The following is a 23,839-nucleotide window of genomic DNA, read 5'->3' as shown; positions in this document are numbered from 1 at the left end:
TGTCAAATGTGGCAGAGAAAGAAGTCACTCCCCACCCCCACCCCCTTGCGAGATTCCAGCCCGCCAGGGACTTCAAGGGAAGCAGCAGTGTGGCATTATTTTGGCAACCAGGGCTGAATGTCTCGGGAAGAATGGCTTAGCCCTCTGCGTGTGGGAACTGCAGGGCTCCCTCTTCCCTGCCCTCTGCCCTCTGACCCCGTGCTTTGTGGAGAGATTACAGGGCTTTGAGCTCCCTCTCGCTCTCCACCCTTGCTCTCCACCCAGTCCCTCACACAGCAGCCTGGCTCCGCTCTCAGAACCCAGGAGAGCAGGGGGGAGATGCTTCCTCTTGAAGAGCTCCACGGCGTCCCCAGGCTAGGCACTGTGGGTCGGGGGGCAGGGTGGGCTCCAGAGGGCTGGCCCACCCAGTACTCTGTGACAACTTCTTAATTAGGACAGTCACACACACTCAGATTAAGAACTGTGAATGCAGGCTGGCATTAAGGAAAGGACAGTAGGGGGCTGGGCGGCAGGCTACTCGCTTAAGCACACACGTGACTAGGACTTGGGTTCAAGCCCCCGCTCCCCATCTGTGTCTGGTGGGGATTCCCCCACCTACAGGGCTGCAGGTGTCTTTCTATCTCCCCTACCCTTCTCAATTTCTCTGTCTTAGCAAATAGGAAAAAAAAACATAAAAAGAAAGGGGGGAAGACAGTCACCTGTTACCCCCCAGGAGAGGGTTTTTACGTGAAAGTTACTAGTGGTTGCTTGTGGTTGCTGGTTAGAGCGGGCTGTGTGTGTCCACAGTCATGACTACCCAGCCCACTTCAGGAATGGACTGTCTAGATGATACCAGCCCGTGGCACCCTCCTCAGTATGCACACATCTATGCACAGCCTGAGTGCCCAGCGGAGAGCCCTTCCTCTAGAGATGGCCAAGCTTCACCCTTACAGGCGTCGCCACCTTTGGAGCCTGATACAGGCTTTATCAAAAAAGAAAAAGCAGGGCCAGGTGGTGGCACACCTGGTTGAGCGTATATATTACAGTGCGCAAGGATCCAGGTTCGAGGCCCTGGTCCCTACCTGCAGACAGAAAGCTTCACAAGTGGTGAAGCAGTGCTACAGGTGTCTCTCTGTCTCTCTCCCTCTCTATCTTCCCCTTCCCTCTCAATTTCTGACTGTCTATATCCAACAAATAAATTTTTAAAAAGAAAATTTTAAAAATAAATAAAAAGCATTCGAGGGGCTGAGAGGTGGCCCCATGGGCTGGGCACCTGTGCTGGAGAAGCTTCCTGAGTGGTGAAGCAGAGCTGTGGTCTCTCTTGTCTCTCTCCCTCTGTCTGCTGGGAGCTGCAGTCAGACAGACAGACACACACACACACACACACACATCTAATCCCTTGGTTATTTAAGGAATTCCTGAATGTGTCAGAAGCCATGGGTGAGACTTTGTGGGTCCCCACGTGGACCTGCGTGGATCTCAGTGAGTGCCACTATGAACCCACTGCTCCCAGTGGCCATTTTTTTCTTTTTTCTTTTGACTGGCTAGGACAGAGAGAAACTGAGAGGGGAGAGGAAGACAGAGTGGGAGAGAGAAAGATAGACACCTGCAGACCTGCTTCACCACTTGTGAAGTGACCCTCCCCGCAGGTGGAGAGGCGGGGGGGGGGGCTCAAACCCGTATCCTTTTGATTTGTACTATGTGCACTTTACCTGGTATGCCACCACCCGACCCCCTGCCCCACACACTTTTTAAGGCAGTTGACAGTTTGTTGGTGCCCACGGCAGAGACACTCCTCGTGCTTGGTGATGGGCAGAGGCTGGGGGTGCTGGGGTGCCTGTGTCTCAGCTTCCTTCCCAGCTGCCCAGGGTGCAGAAGCACAATGACTTTGCTGGGTCTGAGGCTCCCAGAGGCCCAGCTGACGCTAAGGGCCAAGGACCTCAGCCACCTTGTACACAAAGGGCTGGAAGCCAGGAGGCCTGTGCATCTGTCCCTCTAGCTCTGCACAGAAAGGACCCCCCTTTCCATCCCCACTCCCTAGGGCAGAATGAAGCTTTTCTTCTGGGGCCTGGAGACTGCTCTGCTCCTGGCGACCACAAAGAGAATCTGAGTTGAGGGGCCAGGTGGTGGTGCATCTGGTTGAACACAGTTTACAGTGTTCAAGGACCCAGGTTTGAGCCTCCAGTCCCTCTGCAGGGGAAAAGCTTTGCGAGCAGTGAAGTAGGGATACAGGTGTCTCTCTGTCTCTCTCCTCTATCTCCTCCTTTCCTCTCAATTTCTGGCTGTCTCTATCCAATAAATAAAGAGAATCTGAATTGAGAATTGGTGACCGACAGCTTCTGCTCTGACTGTTCTTGGAGGCTCCCATCACTGTGACTTTCTCTTGTTTCTGCCTACATTGTGCTTTCCCTGTTGCAGGCAGACTTTTTTTTAGATGGAAAGACAGAAAACGAGGGGAAGACTCCATTTCACAGATGCTTCCCTCCAAGGCCGTGGGAGCTGAGCTCAAAGCCACACACCACCATGGTGAGCTCTCCTATGGCCTCTACTGCCATTCTCCTGCTCATGGCCAGCAGGCTCCCCTCGCTGGCAGCACCAGAGCAGGACTGGACAATCTGAAAAATGACCAGCTCCCAGGTGTTGTAAGGCTTCATTCATTTATTTATTTTTCTTGCATTTTTAAAAAATTTCTTTATTGGGGGATTAATGTTTTATATTCGACACTAAATACAATAGTTTGTACATGCATAATATTTCCCAGTTTTCCATATAACAATACAACCCCCACTAGGTCCTCTGTCATCCTTTCTGGACCTATATTCTGCTCCCCAACCCACCCCAGAGTCTTTTACTTTGGTGCAATATGCCAATCCCAGTTCAGGTTCTACTTGTGTTTTCTCTTCTGATCTTGTTTTTCAACTTCTGCCTGAGAGTGAGATCATCCCATATTCATTCTTCTGTTTCTGACTTATTTCACTTAACATGAATTTTTCAAGGTCCATCCAAGATCGGCTGAAAACGGTGAAGTCACCATTTTTTATAGCCGAGTAGTATTCCATTGTGTATATAGACCACAACATGCTCAGTCACTCATCTGTTGTTGGACACCTGGGTTGCTTGCAGGTTTTGGCTATTACAAATTGTGCTGCTGAGAACATATGTGTACACAGATCCTTTGGGATGAGTGTGTTGGGTCCTTAGGATATATCCCCAGGAGAAAAATTGCTGGATCATAGGGTAGGTCCATTTCTAGCCTTGTGAGAGTTCTCCAGACTGCTCTCCACAGAGGTTGGACCAATTGACATTCCCACCAGCAGTGCAGGAGGGTTTCTTTGACCCCACACCCTCTCCAGCATTTGTTGCTGCTAGCTTTTCTGATGTAAGACATTCTCACAGGAGTGAAATGGTATCTCATTGTTGTCTTTATTTGCGTTTCTCTGACAATCAAAGACTTGGAGCATTTTTTTCTTCATCATTTTTTTTAACTTTTATTTTATTTTTATTTTTTATTTTTTAACCAGAGCACTGTTCAGCTCTGGCTTATGGTGGTGCTGGGGTGGTGGGGGTTGGGGTTAAACCCCGGACTTTGGAGCCTTAGGCATGAGAGTCTCTTTGCATAACCATTATGTTATCTACCCTTTGCCCTTGGAGCATTTTTCTCAGCCTTTTGTATCTCTTCTGTGGTGAATATTCCATGTCCTCGCCCCACTTTTGGATGGGGTTATTTGTTTTCTTGTGGTTGAGTTTGGAAAGTTCTTTATATATTCTGGTTATTAGTCTCTTGTCTGATGTATGGCATTTAAAGATCTTTTCCCTTTCTGTGAGGGGTCTCTTGGTTTGGGTAGTGGTTTCTTTTGCTGTGCAGAAGCTTTTTAATTTAATGTAGTCCCACAGGTTTATGCTTGCCTTAGTCTTCTTTGTAATTGGATTCGTTACATTGAAGATGTCTTTAAAATTTATGTGGAAAAGAGTTCTGCCAATATTTTCCTCTAAGTACTTGATAGTTTCTGGTCTAACATCCAAGTCCTTGATCCACTTGGAATTTACTGTTGTATTTGGTGAAATATAGTGGTTCAGTTTCATTCTTCTGCATGTTTCAACCCATTGTTTCCAACACCATTTGTTGAAGAGACTCTGCTTTCCCCATTTAATAGTCTGGGCACCTTTGTCAAAGATTAGATGTCCATAGGTGTGGGGGCTTACTTCTGGGCTCTCAATTCTATTCCACTGGTCAGTATGTCTATTCATGTTCCAGTACCAAGCAGTTTTGATGACAATGGCCCTATAATACAATTTGAGATCTGGGAGTGTGATGCCTCCAGTTCTGTTCTTTCTTCTCAAGATTGTTTTGGCAATTCTAGGTCTTTTCTGGTTCCAGATAAACATTTGTAGCATTTGTTCTGTTCTCCTAAAAAATGTGGTTGGGATCTTGATGGGGATAGCATTAAATTTGTAGATGGCTCTGGGTAGTATATTCATTTTGATGGTGTTAATTCTTCCAACCCATGAACACTTCTTTGTGTCTTTTTCAATTTTCTTGAGTAATGACTCATAATTTTCAGTATACAAGTCTTTCACTTCTTTGGTTAGGTTTACTCCTAGATATTTTATTGTGTTTGTTGCTATAGTAAAAAGAATTGATTTCTGGATTTCAATTTCTTCTAGCTTAGTGTTTGCATAGAGGAATGCCACTCACTTTAAAATATTAATTTTGTAGCCTGACACCTTACTGTATTGCCTGATGATTTCCAAAAGCTTCTTGCTAGATTCCTTAGGTTTTTCTGTGTATACTATCATGTCATCTACAAATAGGGAGAGTTTGACTTCTTCTCTTCCAATCAGTATCCTTTTAATTCCTTGCTCCTGCCTGATTGCTATGGCAAGAACTTCCAACACTATGTTGAATAGTAATGGTGATAGTGGGCAGCCCTGTCTAGTACCTGATCTGAGGGGAAATGCTTCCAGTTTTTCACCATTGAGTATGATCTTGGCTGTAGGTTTGCTGTATATAGACTCCACTATCTTCAGGAATTTTCCATCTATTCCCATTTTTTGCTAGCGTTTTGATCCTAAAGGGATGTTGGATTTTTGTCAAAGACTTTCTCTGCATCTATTGATATGACCATGTGGTTTTTGGTCTTGCTTTTATTGATATGGTAGATCACGTTGATTGATTTATGTATATTAAAGCAACCTTCCATCCTTGGGATAAAGCCCACTTGGTCATGATGAACAATCTTTTTAATAGCCTGTTGTATCCGGTTGGCTAGAATTTTGTTCAATATTTTAGTATCTATGCTCATCAGAGATATTGGTCTGTAGTTTTATTTTTTGGTTGTGTCCTTGTCTGCTTTTGGTATCAGAGTGATGTTGGCTTCATAGAAGCTGGAAGGGAGTACTCCTGTCTCTTCCATCTTCTAGAAGACTTTTTTTTTTTTTTTGCCTCCAGGGTTATCGCTGGGGCTCAGTGCCTGCACCATGAATCCACTGCTCCTGGAGGCCATTTTTTCCCTTTGATTACCCTGGTTATTATTATCATTGCTATTGATGTCATTGTTGTTGGATAGGACAGAGAGAAATGGAGAGAGGAAGAGAAGACAGAGGTGAGTAGAAGGTTAGACACCTGCAGACCTGCTTCACCGCCTGTGAAGCGCATCCCCTGCAGGTGGGGAGCTCGAACTGAGATCCATATGCTGTTCCTTGCACTTTGTGTCACGTGAGCTTAACCCGCTGTGCTACTGCCTGACCCCCAGGAAGACTTTTAAAAGTAGAGACATTAACTCTTCCTTGAAGGTTTTGTTGAATTCATTTGTAAAACCATCTGGTCCAGGACTTTTATTCTTGGGAAGGTTTTTGATAACTGTTTCAATTTCATTAGCTGTGATGGGCCTGTTCATATTATCTAGTTCCTCTTTACTTAATTTTGGAAATTCGTAGGTATCTAGGATATTGTCCATTTCTTCCAGGTTCTCTAGCTTGGTGGCGGCATATAGTTGCTCATAGAAGTCTCGCATGATATGTTGAATTTCTGCGGTGTCTGTTGTGATATCTCCTCTTTCATTTACAATCCGATTTATTTGGGTCTTATCCTTTTTTTTTGTTTGTTTGTTTTGTGAGTCTGGCTAAAGGTTTGTTGATTTTGTTCACTCTTTTAAAGAACCAACATTTACTTTTGTTGATCTTTTGTATGGTTTTCTTATTCCCAATGTTATTGATTTCTGTCCTAACTTTAGTGATTTCTGTCCTTCTGGTTGCTTTAGGGTTCCTTTGTTCTTCTTCTAGGTCTTTAAGATGTGCAATCAGGCTGTTTATTTGTGCTTTTTCTTGTTTCCTAATATGTGCTTGTATGGGTATGGACTTCCCTCTCAGTACTGCCTTAGCTGTGTCCCAAATATTTTGATAGCTTGTGTCTTCATTTTCATTGAACTCTAGAAACATTTTGATTTCTTCCTTTATTTCCTCTTTGACCCAGTAGTTGTTAAGGAGTCTACTGTTGAGCTTCCACATTTTGGGACTATTACTAATCTTTTGTTTATTGTTAAGAATTAGTTTAATTCCATTGTGGTCTGAGAAGATGGTTGGGATGATTTCAATGCTTTTGAATTTGCTGATGCTGTCTTTGTGGCCTAACATATGGTCTATCCTTGAGAATGACCCATGTGGACTTAAGTAGACTGTGTATTCCAGCTTCTTGGGGTGAATGGTTCTGAAGATGTCCAGTAGTTCTAGTTTACCTATCTCCTCATTTAGCTTCCTCATTTCTTTATTGATTTTCTGTCTGGATGATCTGTCAAGTTGAGAGAGTGGGGTGTTGAAGTCCCCTACTATTACTGTGTTGCTGTTAATTATTGCTGTAGGTCTTTCAGTAGATGTTTGATGTATTTAGATGGCTTCTCATTGGGTGCATAGATGTTAATAATTGTTAAGTCTTCTTGATTGACTGATCCACTGAGCATTAAGTAATGTCCATCCCTATCTTTTTAATTTAATTTATTTTAAATTATATCATGTCAGATATGAGAATAGCTGTTGCTGTGGCTTGTATGAGCATTTTCCTTCTTTTCACTTTGAGTATGTCTTTGTCTTGTTGAGTTAGGTGGGTTTCCTGTAGACAGCATATTGTTGGGTTGTGTTTTCTGACCCATCTTCCTACTCTGTACCTTCTAGTAGGTGAATTCAGGCTATTGACATTTATTGATATCAATGATTGAAGATATTTTAATGCCATTCTTGTAGAGTTTTAGAGTCTTCTGACATATGGCATATTTATGGTGGTCTGACTGTTTATAGGAGACTTTTCAGAACTTCTTTCAGGGCAGGCTTGGTGATAGTTGATTCCTTCAACTGTTGCTTGTCTGAGAAGATTTTTAGGCTTCCATCTAGTCTGAATAACAGTCTAGCAGGATACAGTAGTCTTGGTTGAAAGCCTTTCTCAATAGATAAAGGTTGAGCACTCGATAGATATCTTGCTATTCTCTTCTGACCTGTAGTGTTTGTGTGGAGAAGTCTGCTGCTAATTTTATGGGTTTTCCTCTGTAGGTGACTCTTTGTTTTTCTCTTGCAGCCTTCAGAATCCTTTTTCTATCCTTATTCATTTCCATTCTAAATATGATGTGTCTTTAAGTCTGGGTTAATTTTGTTTGGGACCCTCTGGGCTTCTTGAACCTTTATGTCTTTTATGCTATCTAAACTAGAGAAGTTCTCAGCTATTATGTCCTGAAGAATGCTTTCTTCCCTTCCCTCTCTGTTTTCCTCTGGTAAGCCAATAATGTGTATATTATTTCTTTTGAAGTAATCCCATAGGTCTCTATTGTTGTTTTTAGTATCTCTTAGTCTCTTTTTGAGATCTCTTACTTCTTTTTTAGTTGTCTCTAATTTGTCCTCGATCTTGCTAATTCTGTCTTCAGCCTCATTATTCTATTCTTTCTGCCCTCTACTGTTTTCTGGAGTTCATCTGTTTTGTTATCCTGCTCTGATACTGTTTTAGCTTGTTCAGCTAGTTGTTTTCTTAACTCAGCTATTCCAGCTTTCAGCTCTCTAATAGCCTTGAGATAATTAGTGTGTTCTTCCAGAGTCTCACTTGTTGTTTCTAATGACTATTCTTTCAAGCTCTTTACTCACTCTTGTGATTATTTCCTTAACTAGTGTTTGGATGTTGAACTCATTATTTTATGCTTCAACCTTTGGGGGGCTGCTAGCTGGACTCTTGGTTTAACCATTCTATATAGTATTTTAGGAGGTCCCTCTCTCAGTACTTTTCAAATTACTAATCTCTCTTGCCTGGATTGACTTGTGTCTAAGTAAGGTAATTAAAGAGTTCAAGGTTGTGGAAATTAACAGTTGTTTCAATATTATTTTAATCCCTGAGTTGGAGCACAGAGACTATTAAAGCCTCTTTTGTTCTTTTTCTTCCCTGTAGGCTATGGGAGCCTGAGGGCTTTTACACTATAAGTAGGCTTCTTAGCTTAATCCCTCACTCCTGACCAAGAGATAAAGCAGGGTGGGGGAGATAATACAGTGTTACGTAAGAGACTCTCACATCCCCAGGATCCAAAGCTCCAGGCTCAATTCAGCTTCTCCATCAAGCCGGGCAGCACTGCTGGGCCCTGTGAGTTTCTAAACAAGTTGTTTATAGTCTGTGGGTTCTGAGGCAACTATTCACTATGTTCTCATCAGGAGAACAACATGGGAAGTCTCCCACCACACAGTCCCACCACTAGGCCACCAAGGTGTTGATCTTCTCCTTTGTTTCCTGGTCAGTTCTCTGTTCCCAGATGTCAGCACAGGGCCTCTCCCCCTGCTTCTCTAGCCTCTGAGGGCAGTAGAAATGGAGACTCACAGTTGCATTTGGTGAGTCTTAGGGGAGTCCTCTCCTCCCTTCAGTGGTCTTTTTGTTGGTGAAATAGACTGGGGGTAGTGTCTCAACTGGTAAACTGCCAGACTGTTACCAGCCACTTAATCTTTCCTTAGGCTCCTTTCTGTCCATGAGCCACACGTATTTACACTCACCAGTAATTGGTGGGTTCCTGAAGTCATTCTAGTCCTGCCTTGTTGCGCTCCCAGATGATCTCCTTTGGTATATTCCTAGTTGACCCTGATTAAGTATTTTTTGTTGTCTTTTTTAGATTCTTCTACTTGCTTGCTGCATTTATTGAGTCATTGCAAATTATTGTGCATTTATACTTTAAGGTATATATTTTCCCCTAATTTATGGATACATGTGTACATATGATGCCTGGTCTATAACTAGTTCCTGAGGCTTTGTTAGGAAGTTCACCACCTGTAATGGAATTAAGGTGTCCTATGAGCTAGGAAAGGTCTCACCAGAGTAATGAAGCTGGAGGGTTAACATTCCAAGCCTGACATCTCTGGACACAATCCGAAGTCTTTTTCTTGCATTTTTACTTCTCACCAGAAATTGTTCCAAAGATGTGTGTGTTCGAGTAACTTGATGTGCATATTTAGGACGGGGTCAGAAATGGTGGCAGGACTGGTGGGGAGTTCTGGGCCCACAAAGCTGAGTCTGATCTACACTGGGACTTGGGAGCCGCATCCGCTCATCCATCTCCTTATGTCCCATGTTCCCCCTCCCTGGTCTTTGATCTGCTGGATAGCTGGGAAGATGGCATAGTGGTGGAATGCAGGAAGTCCCAGGTTCAATCCCTGGCACCCCCAGTAACCTGGACAGAGCTGGTCCGAAAGGGAAAGTCCTGGTTGAAGAAAGTAGCTGGGAGGGAGTTGCGGGATGTAGGTGTTCAAGCCAACAGGAGGATTGGCCTCTGCAGGAACACATGTCCTATGGCCCCTCTGTCCCACTGCTGCTTCATGGCACTGGACATGGCCCTGGGAGTCAGAGGGAGGCGATGGTGTCCCTGCATCTGTCCATTAACAGCAGCAGCTGCTATCTGTGTGGCTTCTATTTTGAGGGTCTGCACGGTGTCAGATACCAAAAGGCTTTTTTAAAATTTATCATTTAATAGCATGTTACAAGATTGTAAGATTACAGTGTATCCTCCCATACCACACCCACTACCACAGTTCTGTGTCCCCACCCTCCCAAAGATCACCACCAGAGTTCTCACAAGTCTTACAAACAGTTGGCTTGCTTCGGTTTTGTTTGGATTTTTTTTTTTTTTTTTGGCAAGTTCATGTGAATCAGATCTCTAGTTTCCACATATGAGTGAAATAATCTGATAGTTGTCTTCACCTCTTTATTATTTTGCTAAACATCATCACCTCCAGTTCCATCCATTTTGTCCAAAAGGACACAATATTATCTTTTTTGATCACAGAGTAGTATTCCATGGAGTATATATCCCATAACTCTTTTAGCCAGTCATTTGATGATGGGCATCTAGGCTACATCCACTCTTTGCCTGTTGTGTGTGAATAATTCAGATATGAACACAGGGGTGAATGTGTCCCTTCTAATTAGTGCTTGAGTGTCCACTGGATAAATGCCTAAGAGTGGGATTGCTGGTAATTCCATTTTTATTTGTCTAAGGCCACTTCACACAGGCTTCCACAGGGGCTGCCCCAGTTTGCACTCCTGCCAACAGTGGAGCAAAATTCACTTCTCTCAACCTCTCTACCACCTGTCCTTTCCTGATTTGTTGATGGAAGCCATTCTCTCAGGTGTGAGATGGTATCTGAGTGTAGTTTTAATTTGCATTTCTCTAATGATAAGTGAAGTGGAGCATTTCTTCATCTGTCTGTGGGCCATGTGTATCTCTTCTTTAGAAATCTGCTTAGTTCTTTGGCCCACTTTTTAATTGGATTATTTTTGCTTCTTTTGTAGATCTGTACCAATTCTGTATAGACAGCTGATATCAGTTTCTTGTCTGATGTGTGATGTGCAAATATCTTTTCCCTTTCACTGAGTTGCCTGGTTATCCTGGTGTAGTTTGCTTTTGGTGTGTAGAAACTTTTTAGTTTCATATAGTCCCATTTATTCACTTTTGTCTTCATTTCCCATGCCCAGGGGGTTGAATCTCCAGAAACATCTTTGATGTGAAGGTCTTCCAAAGTTTCACCCACATTTTCTGTAAATTTTAGAGTTCCTGGTATAATATCTAGATTTTTAATCCATTCTAATTTGACATTGGTGTATGGTGTTGGGTGATGGTCTAGTTTCACTTTTCCACATGTGGCTATCCAGTTTTCCCAGCACCATCTGTTGAAGACCTTCTTTACTCCTCTGACTGATTGTGGCCCCTTTGTCATATATCAGGTGCTTGTACCTGTGTGGGCTAATTTCTGTGCTTTAAGTTCTGCTCCACTGATCCAAGTGTCCATTTTCATTCCAGTACCATGCTGTTTTGATTACTATTGCTTTGTAGTATAAACTCAAGTTATGGAGTGTGAAACCTCCAAATTTTTCCCTTTTTCTCAGAAGTGCATTGACAATTTGTGGCCTTTTGTGGTTCTACACGATTTTTTGGACAAGTTGTTCAATTTGCTTGGAAAATTCCATTGGAATTATGATGGATTGCACTAAAATTTTATATTTCTTTTGATAGTATGGCCATTTTAATAATGTTTATTCTCCCAATCCAGAAACAAGGAATGTTCTTCCTCTTCTGTGTGTCCTCAATTTTTTTGCTTCCAGGGTTATTGCTGGGGCTTGGTGCCTGCAGAATCCACTGCTCCTGGAGGCCGTTTTTCCCATTTTGTTGCCCTGGTTTTTGTTATTGTTGCTATTGCTGTTGGTTGTTGCAAAGGACAAAGAGAATTCGAGAGAGGAGGGGAAGACAGAAGGGGGGGAGAAAGACAGACACCTGCAGACCTGCTTGACTGCCCGTGAAGTGACCCCCCACCCCGCAGGTGGGGACCTGGGGGCTTGAAGCGGGATCCTTCTGCCAGTCCTTGTGCCTTGCGCCAAGTGCGCTTAACTCACTGCACTACCGCCCGACCTCCCTCCTTCTCTATTTCTTTTAGCAGTGTCTTATAGTTTTCATTGTAAAGGTCCTTCACCTCCTTCGTGAAACTGACCCCAAGGTATTTTATCTTTTTGGGTTCTACTGTAAATGGGATCGAGTCTTTTCTCTTTACTCTGACTCCTTATTTGTATACAGAAATGCCACAGATTTCTGTGTATTGATTTTGTATCCTGTGACTCTGCTGAATGTATTAATTATTTCCAGTAGTTTCTTTGGTGGAGTCGTTGGGGTTTCCTAGGTATAATATAATCAGCAAAGAGCAATAGTTTGATTTCTTCTTTTCCAGTCTGTATGCCTTTGATATCTCTTTCTTGCTTGATTGAGGTGGCGAGGACCTTGAGAACTATGTTGAGTAATAGTGGAGATAGTGAACATTCTTGTCTGGCTCCTCATTTTAGGGGGACAGCTTTCAGCTTTTCCCCATTGAAAATGATGTTAGCTGTGGGTTTGTCGTAAATGGTCTTTATTATGTTGAGGAATGATCCTTCCATCCCCAGTTTCTGGAGGGTCTTTATCATAAATGTGTGTTGGATCTTGTCAAATGCCTTTCCAGCATCAACTGATATGTGATATGACCATGTGATTTTTTTTTTTTTTTTTTTTTTTTGCTTCCAGGGTTATTGCTGGGGACGAATCCACTGCTCCTGGAGGCTATTTTTTCCCCTTTTGTTGCCCTTGTTGTTTTATTGTTGTTGTGGTTATTATTATTGTTATTTATGTCATTGTTGGGTAGGACAGAGAGAAATGGAGAGAGGAGGGGAAGACAGAGAGAAGGAGAGAAAGATAGACACCTGCTGACCTGCTCTACTGCTCCACTGCTTGTGAAGTGACTGCCCTGCAGGTGGGGAGCTGGGGGCTCAAACCTAGATCCTTGTGCCAGTCCTTACACTTGGTGCCATGTATGCTTAACCCGCTGCACTACCACCTGACCCCCGACCATGTGATTTTTATCTTTCTTTTTGTTGAGGTGATGAGTCTCATTGATTGACTTGCAGATGTTGAATCATTCCTGTTTCCCAGGAATGAATTCCACTTGATGAGTTATTCTCTTAAGATGTTGTTAGATTTAATTTGCTAGGAACTTACTCAGGATCTTTGCATCAATGTTCATCAGGATATAGGTCTATAGTTTTCTTTTCTGGTAGAGTCCCTTCCTGTTTTGGGGGTCAAAGTGATGTTTGCCTCATAAAAGGTGTTTGGTCATGTTTGCCCTTCTTTAATTTTCTGGAACAGTTTGAGGAGAATAGGTGTTCTTTTTTTGAAAGTCTCATAGAATTTGTTAGTAAAGATTTCTGGGCCCAGGCTTTTATTATTGGGAAGATTTTTTGATGACTGACTCTAAATTTTGATGACTGATTTCTAAATTAGTGATTGGCTTGTTTAAGCTATCTGCTTCCTCTTGGGTTAGGCTTGGCAGGTGGTCTGATTCTAGAAATGCATCCATCTCTTCTAGGGTGTCCAATGTATTCCCATAGAAATGTTCATAATATTCGTGTATGATTCTTTGTATCTCCCCATCTTCAGATGTAATTTCATCTCTCTCAGTCCTGATTATTTTTATCATAGCTTTTTCTCTCTATCTCTTTTTGTGAGTCTATCCACTGGTTTATCTGTTTTATTTATCCTCTCATTAATCTTTTAGATCATCTCTCTGGATTCTATTTCATTAATTTCTGCTATGATTTTCACCATTCCTTTTCTCCAGCTGACTATTAGGTCTTTGTTGCTTTTTCTCGCTGGTTCAGGTGGCTGACCACCTCTTCTTGGTGCACAGAAGCTTTACATCTTTCTGTAACTGAATCAGTACTTCCCTTTTTCTTTCTCTCTCCCTTTTAAATAATATTTGTATTTGTTATTAATAGTTTGCACTTCCCTTTTTGTTGTTGCTACTTCAGTTTAATTTTATATACAGAGATTTGATCCAGTGATCACCATGCCTTCTGAAGCATTTTACAGTTTCACTTTTAGATACACATTTGGATCTGGAAGCAAGCTGGTAGAGATTTCTGGAGATGACTTGCTTGCTCTGTGCTGTATGCATCCTCCCCAGAAGAGATAGGGCGCAGCTGGAGTTTGTCTTGACATAGGGTGTAGGGTAATGCTCCAAGCAGATGATTTGATTTTTTTAAAAAGCCAGGGGGCGGGAGTCGGGCTGTAGCGCACCGGGTTAAGCCCAGGTGGCGCAAAGCACAAGGACCGGCATAAGGATCCCGGTTCGAACCCCGGCTCCCCACCTGCAGGGGAGTCGCTTCACAGGCGGTGAAGCAGGTCTGCAGGTGTCTATCTTTCTCTCCTCCTCTCTGTCTTCCCCTCCTCTCTCCATTTCTCTCTGTCCTATCCAACAACGACAACAACAACAATAATAACTACAACAATAAAACAACAAGGGCAACAAAAGGGAATAAATAAATAAATATTAAAAAAATGTCTAAAAAAAAGCCAGGGGGCTGGGCGGTAGCTCAGTGGGCTAAGCACAGGTGGTGCGACATGCAAGGACCAGCGTAAAGGCCCCAGTTCGAGCCCCTGGCTCCCCACCTGCAGGGGAATCCCTTCACAAGTGGTGAAGCAGGTCTGCAGGTGTCTGTCTTTTTCTCCCCCTGTCTGTCTTCCCCTCCTCTCTTGATTTCTCTCTATCCTATCCAACAACAACAATAGCAGTGACAACAATAATAATAACTATAGCAACAAGGGCAACAAAATGGGAAAAATGGCCACCAGGAGCAGTGGATTCATGGTGCAGGCACTGAGCCCTAGCAATAACCCTGGACACACACACACACACACAAATAGCCAGTCCTGGGGCTGGCAGGTGGCACAGCTGGCAGAGTACACATGTCACCAAGTGTAGAGACCCGGTTCCCACCCTCCACTACCACCCAGGAGTGTCCCACAACAGGGGGAGGTCTTCTCGAGCAGTCTCAGTCTCTCTTACTTCCTCTCTGTGTCTCTCACCCCATCTAGAGTAAGGAAGAATAAAAAAGCCACTGGGAGTGGTGGAGTTGTGGGCTCCAGTAAGAACTCTGGTGGCAGGTAACACAGCCAAGTGAAGAAGACCCTGCAGCCAGAGAGGAGGGGCAGCAGGAGAGCTTTGGGCCCATACATGTGAGGTCCCCACTTCACCCCCTCACACACCGGCCCTGCATAACCAGTGTGTGGCACTCTGGCCCCTCACTTGTCTATCTCCTTATCTTATTTATTTATTTATTTATTTATTTATTTATTTATTTCCCTTTTTGTTGCCCTTGCTTTTTTATTGTTGTTGTAGTTATTATTGTTTTTGTTATTAATGTCATTGTTGTTGGATAGGACAGGGAAATGGAGAGAGGCGGGGAAGACAGAGAGGGGAAAGATAGGCATCTGCAGACCTGCTTCACCACTTGTGAAGTGACTCCCCTACAGGTGGGTAGCTGGGGGCTCAAACCAGGATCCTTCTGCCCGTCCTTGCGCTTGGTGCCATGTGAGCTTAACCTGCTGTGCTACCGCCCGACTCCCTCTCCTTATCTCTTATAAGTGAATAAATCTTTTTTTAAAACTTTATGTCATTTGCTAGAACAGAGAGAAATTGAGAGGGAGGAAGTGATAGAGAGGGAGAGAAACACCCACAGCACTACTTTATCATTCATAAAGTTTACCTGCTGCAGGTGGGGAATGGGATCTTGAACCTAGGTCCTTGTGCATGGCAATATGTGGACTTGACCAGGTATATCATCACCTGCCCCTTAAATGAATCTTAAAAAACAAAACTGGGGGCAGGGGAGACAGCATAATGGTTATGCAAACAGACTCTCATGCCTGAGGCTCCTAAATCCTAGGTTCAATCCACCCCACCCCCCCACCCCACACCACCATAAACCAGAGCTGAGCAGTACTCTGGTGTTTCTCTCTCTGTCTCTCTCTCTGTCTCTCTCTCTCTCTCTCTGCATCTCTCTCAATAAATAAATAAATAATAAACGGTCTTTAGGGGCTGGGATGTGGCATACATACCTGACTGAACACACGTTACCATACACAAGGACCCTGGTTTAAGTCCTGGCTTCCCACCTGTAATGGGGAAGCTTCTCATGTGGTGAGAGGCAGTGTGCAGATGTCTCTCCTTTTCTTTCTCTTTTTTATCTCCCTTTCCCTCTTGATTTCTCTCTGCCCTATCAAGTAAAATGGAAAGGAAAAAAAGGTGGGGAAGACTAGCTGGTGGTCTACCTGGTTAAGCGCACATAGTACTAAGCACAAGGACCTACTCAAGGATTCGGGTTCATTCATGCCCCCTGCTCCCCATCTGCAGGCGGGAAGTTTCATAAGCCTCGAAGTAGTGTTGCAGGTGTCTGCCTTTCTCTCTCTCTATTTTACCCTCCTCTTTCAATTTCTCTCTGCCCTATCCAATAAAATGGAAAAAAAAAAATGACTACCAGGAGCAGTGATTTAGTGCCAGCACCAAACCCCAGTGATACCCCTGGACACACACACACACACACACACACACAAAAAGAAAGCAAAAGAGGGCCAGGTGGTAATGCAGCAGGTTAAAACAGTGCACATGAAGCAGGTCTGCAGGTGTCTATCTTTCTCTCCCCCTCTCTATCTTCCCCTCTGCTCTCTATTTCTCTCTGTCCTATCCAACAACAATAGCAATAACAACAATAACAACTGCAACAGGGCAACAAAATGGGAAAAATGGACTCCAGGAGCAGTGGATTCGTAGTGCAGGCACCGAGCCCCAGTGATAACCCTGAAGGAAAAAAAAAAAAAAAAGAAAAGAAAAGAAAAAAGAAAGAAAAAGAGAAAAGGGAAAAATGGCTACCAGAAGCTCTGAATTCATTGTGTAGCCACCAAGTCCCAGTGATAACCCTAGTGGCAAAACGAAACACCAGTCCTCTGACTGATCCCCTCCAGTGAGTGGACATCCCCGCCTCTCTGTGTGACGTCCCCTTTGCTGCCAGCTAAGTAACCCCCCACAAGGTGCTGTCACCATGTTAGCAGGTGATGAGTAGCCAAGCCTGACGCCAGCACTGCAGCAGTAAGGGCCATCCTCCACCAGAGGCTCTTCCTGAAGTCCAGGCATGGACACCCAAGTAGCTCCCCTTCTGGCTGGCCAGCCAGCAGGAGGTCAGTCCCTCCCTCCAGCCCCACAGCCCCTCCTGCCCGCTTCTTCCCATGTCCTTGTTTAGTCTGTCTGTCCCTGACTGAGGCCTTGACCATCCTAGCAGCCCCAGTAGCCATCCCTGCACTTGACCCAGGTCTCCCTCCTCCCCCGGACCAGTAGCTTCTGTTGACTCCTTTGTCTTCCCACAAAGATTTGCTTTGAAGAATACCGCATGTCTAGAGAATGTGGAGAACAGTGAGCGTGGTCACCACCCTAGGCCTTTCCTGCTGGCTTTGCCCACTGGCGGCTTGGCACCACTTGTGCCCTTCTTCCTCAGGGTTCACGTGCGCTTACCTGTCTGCTGTGTCTGGCAGTGAGTGACACGGGCCTGACAGTCGAACTGTGATTTCAGCCTTAACACTGGCCCGGGAAGCAGCTGGGCAGCAGAGCACACAGTAAGAGTCCCCAGGTTCCACTCCTGGCACCGCATGTGCTGGAATGGTACATCTCTTTTTATATTTTTTAATGTTGCAGAACTGGGACCGAATGGGTGTGGGATTCCGTTGCTCTGGGCCACTTTCTCACTCAGAGAGACAGAGAGATAAAGAAGAAGCAGCACAGCTTCTCAGTGCCGTAGCATCTCCTGTGTGGTGCCTGGGTTTGAGTGATTTCCCCAGTGGAAGATGAATTTAAAAATAAATAAAATAAAATAAAATTAGGGGGTCAGGAGGTGGTGCACCCAGCTAAGCACACATAGTACAAAGCGCAAGGATCTGGGTTCGAACCCCCGGGTCCCCACTTGCAGGGGGGTTACACTTCACAAGCAGTGCAGCAGGTCTGCAGGTGTCTCTCTTTCTCTCTCCCCCTCTATCTCTTCCCTTCCTCTTTCAATTTCTCTCTGTCCTGTCCAATAAAGCGGGGGGAAAATGGCCGCCGGGAGCAGTGGATTCGTCGTGTGCAGGCACTGAGTCCCAGCAATAACCCTGGAAGCAAGAGAGAGAGAAGGAGGGAGAGAGAGAGAGAGAATTAGATAAGAATTTCGGGTTCTCTACCTACTGAATCTCATGGGCCCTAGGACTATGCATTCAGAAGTGTCCATGTCAGTGTGTGGGTGCCACTCCTCAGAACCTGTCACCCCATAACTGCACTGTCACAGCCCCACCTCAGAGAGCCCTTGTCTGTTTGGATGCCCTGTCTGAGAAGTGCCCCTGCCTGTTCCCCTCTGGAGGAGGCTAGACACAAGAGCGGTGCTGATGGGGACAGCCCAGGCTGGTGTAGTGGCCGGGGGCGGAGTGTACACCTGTAGGCCAGGCAGCCTCTGGGGGCTCAGGGACCACCGCTATGAATCTGCTGTGCCCAGCAGCCATTTTAATTTTTTTTGTTTGTTTGTTATGTTTTGTTTCTATTATATTGGATAGGACAGAGAGAAATTGAGAAAGGAAGGGGAGAGAGTCAGAGGGATACCCACAGCCCTACTTCACAGCTCATGAGGTGTTCCCACAGCAGGTGGGAAGCAGGGGTTCAAACCTGGGTCCTTGAGCATGGTAATGCGTGTGCTTAACCTGGTGTGCCACTGCCTGACCCCGGGCCCTGTGCTTGTGATCTCTGGGAGCAGGGTGGGCCTGTGTCCCGTGTCCACAGGCCCAGGTGTGGGGAGAGCTGTAAGAGGTTCTCACTGGGGGGGAGGGGGCACTCCATGGAGGGTGAAGCCATTCTGTAGTGCTTCTCCTCTCTCTGTCTCTAAAAATCAGAGAGAGTCAGGGTGACAGCTCAGCCTGTTAGAGCACTGACTCACATGCCTGAAACCCCGCAGAGCACAAGCTCAACTCCCTCCTGTGTCAGCCCAGCCAAAGCCAAGCGGTGGTCTGGTCACAGAGAGAGAGATACCTGTCTAGGTGAGTTCCGCAGTCACGTAGCAGGTTGCTTCCAGAGCCAGGTGTGTCATAACACAGCCTCGTTTCCTCGGAAAATTTCCAGAGGTAACTTTAACCTTGCAGGAGCAGGTCAGAGCCCAGCCCTGAGAAACCTGACCCATAGAGCCATCTGCAGCCATCCGACCCACCCCCCACCCTGGGGACTGTCAGGAGTGTGAGCAGGACAGGCAACTGGGCCACCATAGGGTGGGAGGAGGGTGGCAGAGGGAGGTGGCTCTGGCAGCAGCAGTAGCAGCCTCTGCTCCATTAGGGCTCGGGGGGCTTGGGTCTAAAGCAGATGGGCAGCTCAGCCCGGGAGAAAGAGGCAGTGTGGATGGCTGGGCAGCGTCCTCTGGAATCACCTGCCTGATGAGACAGATGCAACCCCTGCAGCTGTAGGGCTGCGCAACTCCTGGGTGCCCTCAAACTCACTTGTGCATGGGGGGGTGGGGATGCCCCAAGACATGTGCCTGCCCTGGGCACCCAGAGCCCAGAGAGAGCCTGACCACAGCTCACTGTCCTTCATCGCCACTGGTGATGGGTAGCTTCCAGGAGCCATCCGCTGGCACCTTTGGTCCACACTCACTGCCTCTCCGTTTCCGTTTCCTTCACTGCCGACTGGCGAGATCCCCGTTCACTTACCCCCCTCACTGGGATGCCAGCTGCTCGCCGAGGCAGGCCCTCACTCTGACTTCCAAGAGGTGCCTAGTTACTCTGCAAACTGCCGTGGTCCTCATGGCTTGGGCATCGTGGCTGGAGATCCTTCGAGACCTGTTTGCCTTTTCAGTGCAGCTCCCAGCACCTTGTACATGCGTGATATTGCTGGGCCTCCTCCTTGGCCATATTTTATTATTGTTGTTGTTGCTATTGTTGTTGTTAGAGCCTGGGCCTTACACGTGTGTGGTTTCATAGCTCTGGGCTCCTTGTTATTCAAGTGGACAGGGAGAGGCAATACACCACCAGAGCTTCCTCTGGTGCCACAGTGCCTTCCATGTGGTGCTGGGCAGGTCTCCTATGTGCTGAGCTTTCTTTCTGGTCCACTGTTTTGTTTTGTATTGTGTTCAAGGTTATCAGTGGGGCTCAGTGCGGGGACTATGAATCCTTCACTCCTGGTGATCCTTTCTTTCTTTCTTTTATTATTTTTTAAATATTTTTTTGCCTCCAGGATTATTGCTGGGGCTCAGTGCCAGCACTGTGAATTCACTGCTCCTGGAGGCCACTTTTTCCCCATTTTTGTTGCCCTTGTTGTTATTATTGTTATCAATGTCATTGTTGTTGGATAAGACAGAGAAATGGAGAGAAGAGGGAAGACAGAGAGGGGAGAGGAAGACAGACACCTGCAGACCTGCTTCACTGCTTTGTGAAGTGATCCCCCTGCAGTTAGGGAACAGGGTGCTTGAACTGGGATCCTTACGCCGGTCTTTGCGCTTCGCACCATGTGTGCTTAACCCGCTGCACTACTGCCTGACCCCCTCTTTTTTTTTTCTTCTATTTTATTGGATAGAATGGAGAGAAATTGAGAGGGGAGGGGGAAATATAGAGTTAGAGAGAGACAGAGAGACACCTGCAGACCTGCTTCACTGCTTATGAAGTGTCCCCCCCCCACAGGTGGGGAGCAGGGCTCAAACCCAGGTCCTTGTGTGGATCCTTGCTCAAGGTATTATGTGTGCTTATCCAGTCCGGGTATGCCACCTCTCTGGCCCCTGGTCCACTATTTTTTAATTCTATATTTTTTAGAGAGATGGGAAGAGATCGTGAGAGACAGAGAGGTAGAGAACAAAGCACTGTTTGTCCCACCACTCGTGGACCCTACACACACACACATACAGTATCCATGATGTTCTGTTTTTTTCACACCAGGCTTAAACCCTGGACCTTATACCTAGCACAGAGTGCACTCTACCAGGGGAACTATCTCCTAGGCCCACTAAATATCTCTTTATTGTCCCCAGGGTTGTCATCAGGGTTTGCCTGCATGACAAATCCATTGCTCCCAGTGGCCATTTTTCCCTTGCTCCCCTTTCATTTTTTTATTAAATAGGATTGAGAGGGGAGGAGGAGGGAGAGAGACAGAGAGACCCTACAGACCTGCTTCACTGCTTATGAAGCTTCCTCCCCTGCAGGTGGGGAGTGGGAACTCAAATCCAGGTCCCTGTGCATTATAACACTCAGCTGGGTGTGCCGTTGCCCAGCCCCCAAAATTCATTTAATTATGAGAGAGAGAGGGGGAGGGAGGGAGAGAGAGACCGAGAACAAAGCATCACTGGGGCCATGCAGTAATCTGATGCCGGGAATCAAACTTCACACCTCACACCTGCAAGCCCTGACACCTCCCAGCCTCAGCATCTTAGAGCCAAAGTGCCGTCTTTCCTGAGCAGAAACCACAGACCATCCAGCCCTTGGGTGCCTGTGGGAATGGCTGTGCCCCTCTGAGTGCGGAGCATGGAGGCCCCCTCCCTGGGGAGCCCTGTCCCTGGCGGGTGAGCGGGAGCTCCTACTGCAACAGCTCTGTGGACAGTGGGCAGGAGCGGGCATCCCACAGAACATCCCCCTTCCACCTTGTGATTCCTGGTGTCCTGTGCAGACTGTGTTGAGGACATGAGAGAGAGGCAGTGTGTCTCATGTGCGTCAACCCACAGAGCAGCCTGTGCCTCTGAGTCCAGAAGCCCATGGAGGTGAGATGTGGCCGACACAGTGGATGTCGATGGAGGGAGCTGGGGGAGCTGGTCTCTCCAAGGGTCCCAGCTCCTCCCGTCACCCTGGGCTAGACAGTCTCACGGGCCAGAGACTGCTGCTGAAGACACGGTGGGGTGGGGTGTTCTCTCTCTGACTGTAGCAGAGAGCACATTCCTTAGCAAGAGGAGGAGGCTGTTTCCTGTTTTGCAGGAGAGCAGTGCGAGTATACTTCCCCAGAAGTATAGTTGATGGACGGAGGCCAGGCAGTAACACATCTGGTAAAGTGTGAAGACCCAGGTTCAAACCCCTGGTCCTCACCAGCAGGGTGGAAGCTCTGCAAACCATAAAGCAGTACTGCAGGTATAGCTCTGTCTCTTTCCTCCTTTTTTCCCTTTCTTTCTAATTTTTATTGGATAGGACAGAGAGAAACTGAGAGAAGAAGGGAAAGTTGCAAAGAGGGAGAGAGAAGAGATTGAGGGGGAGCTTTTGAAGGGGGAGACTTCTATCTCCCTTTGTATCCCCCACTTCCTTTCTGATTTTTTATATTTATTTTCCTTTTTTGTTATCCTTGTTTTTTTATTGTTGTTGTAGTCATTATTGTTGTTGTTATTGACATCATCATTGTTAGATAGGACAGAGAGAAATGGAGAGAGGAGGGGAAGACAGAGAGGGGGAGACAAAGATAGACACCTGCAGACCTGTTTCACTGCCTGTGAAGAGAACCCCCTGCAGGGGGCTTGAGCCTGGATCCTTACGCTGGTCCTTGTGCTTGGTGCCATGTGCGCTTAACCCGCTGCACTACTGCCTGACTCCCCCCTTGTGATTTTTTTCAGTCTCTATCCAATAAATAAATAATGCATCAAGAAAAGAAAAGGAAAACACTGGACGAGTGCTTCTCACACCTAGTAGACTCTCAGTCCAGGAATAAGACGTGCTGTGATTGATAGTTGTGAAACCATCTGTGGTCTGTGTGTGAGAGGACAGCTTTGCTAGGCTGAGAAACAGTCACTGATCCGCGATGCCAGGAGAGGGGGAGCGGGGAAGACCAAAGGGCCCCAGAAAGCCCAGCGCTGTCGCCCCAGCATCTGCAAAAATGGCAAATGATTTAAAGCCATTCATCCGAGGGCATGGCTCAGTGATGCTCCCGTCTTCTCTGACATGGGTAGTGATGGGGGGCGGGGGGGGCTGGAGGCTGTTCTCTTGCTGGGTCCAGAGGAGGGGTTGCCCCCGTCTGCAGCTCCTGTTTGCCTTCAAGACAGTGGACAGGCAGGTACAGGGTGGGGGGACTTCAGGCCCCGGTGAGCCCTCTCCTTGAGAGATGGAGAGACAAAGTGGGGGGAGGGAGGGAGGGAGAGGCTGGAGCCTCTTGCACGCTGGATTTCACCACTCTGGGCCGCCTTTTCATTCAGAGAGAGAGAGAATGAGGGAGAGAGGAAAGGAGACAGTGCAGCTCTTGAGCCTCCCCTGGGGCTGCTGTGCTGTATCTGTGTAGTCCTAGGGGTGTGAACCCAGGAAGGTGTGCACTCTCCTCGGTGGGTTAGCTCCTAGCACCCGCCCCACTACGTGTGTGTGTGTGTGTGTGTGTGTGTGTGTGTGTGTATGTGTGTATTTTGCCACTAGGATTATTTCTGGGGCTTAGTGCCAGTACTATGAATCCACTGCTTCCGGTAGCATTTTTTTTTTTTTTACCAGAGTACTGCTCATCTCTGGCTTATGGCGATGTGGGGGATTGAACCTGGGACTTGAGAGCCTCAGGCATGAAAATCTCTTTGCATAACCATTATGCTATACCCCCACCTCGGCATATTTTTCCTTATTGTATAGGACAGAAAGAAATTGAGAGGGGAGTGGGAGGTAGAGAGAGAGAGACAGCTGCAGACCTGCATCACCACTCAGGAAGCATTCCCCCTGCAAGTGGGGACTAGGGGCTCAAGCCTGGGTCCTTGCACCATGGCCCAGCACACACACATACACGCATTATATTTTTAGAAAGGCTTATGTGGCGTCTCAGCTGGGGAGACATGAAGATAGGGAAATGGGCTCCAGTGGGAATGGAGAGTGGGATGGAAGCTCGGAGAGGACACAGAACAGGCTGCCAGCTCTCTACACTGCCCCTGAGGGGTGTCACACACAACCCCACCCAAGGAAGCAGGGTGCCCTAGAGGCAGCTCTGACTCCAACCAGTGTGACCAGAGCCTTGTCCCGGTGGCCATGGCTTCCTGTGCCAGGCATGCCGCCTCAGGCTATGACATAGC

General features: G+C 46.4%; 1 protein-coding gene across 3 annotated transcripts in view; it reads left to right on the top strand.

Moving 5' to 3' along the window:
• The window catches only part of DENND5B (DENN domain containing 5B), a 150,141-nt gene that overhangs the window by 14,844 nt on the left and 111,458 nt on the right, over positions 1 to 23,839 (top strand). The window lies entirely within an intron of this gene.

The sequence above is a fragment of the Erinaceus europaeus genome, chromosome 7 (assembly GCF_950295315.1).
Source record: "Erinaceus europaeus chromosome 7, mEriEur2.1, whole genome shotgun sequence".
Lineage (NCBI taxonomy): Eukaryota > Metazoa > Chordata > Mammalia > Eulipotyphla > Erinaceidae > Erinaceus > Erinaceus europaeus.
The sequence above is the reverse complement of the archived record's forward strand: the minus strand, read 5'-3'. Positions and strand labels throughout refer to the sequence as shown.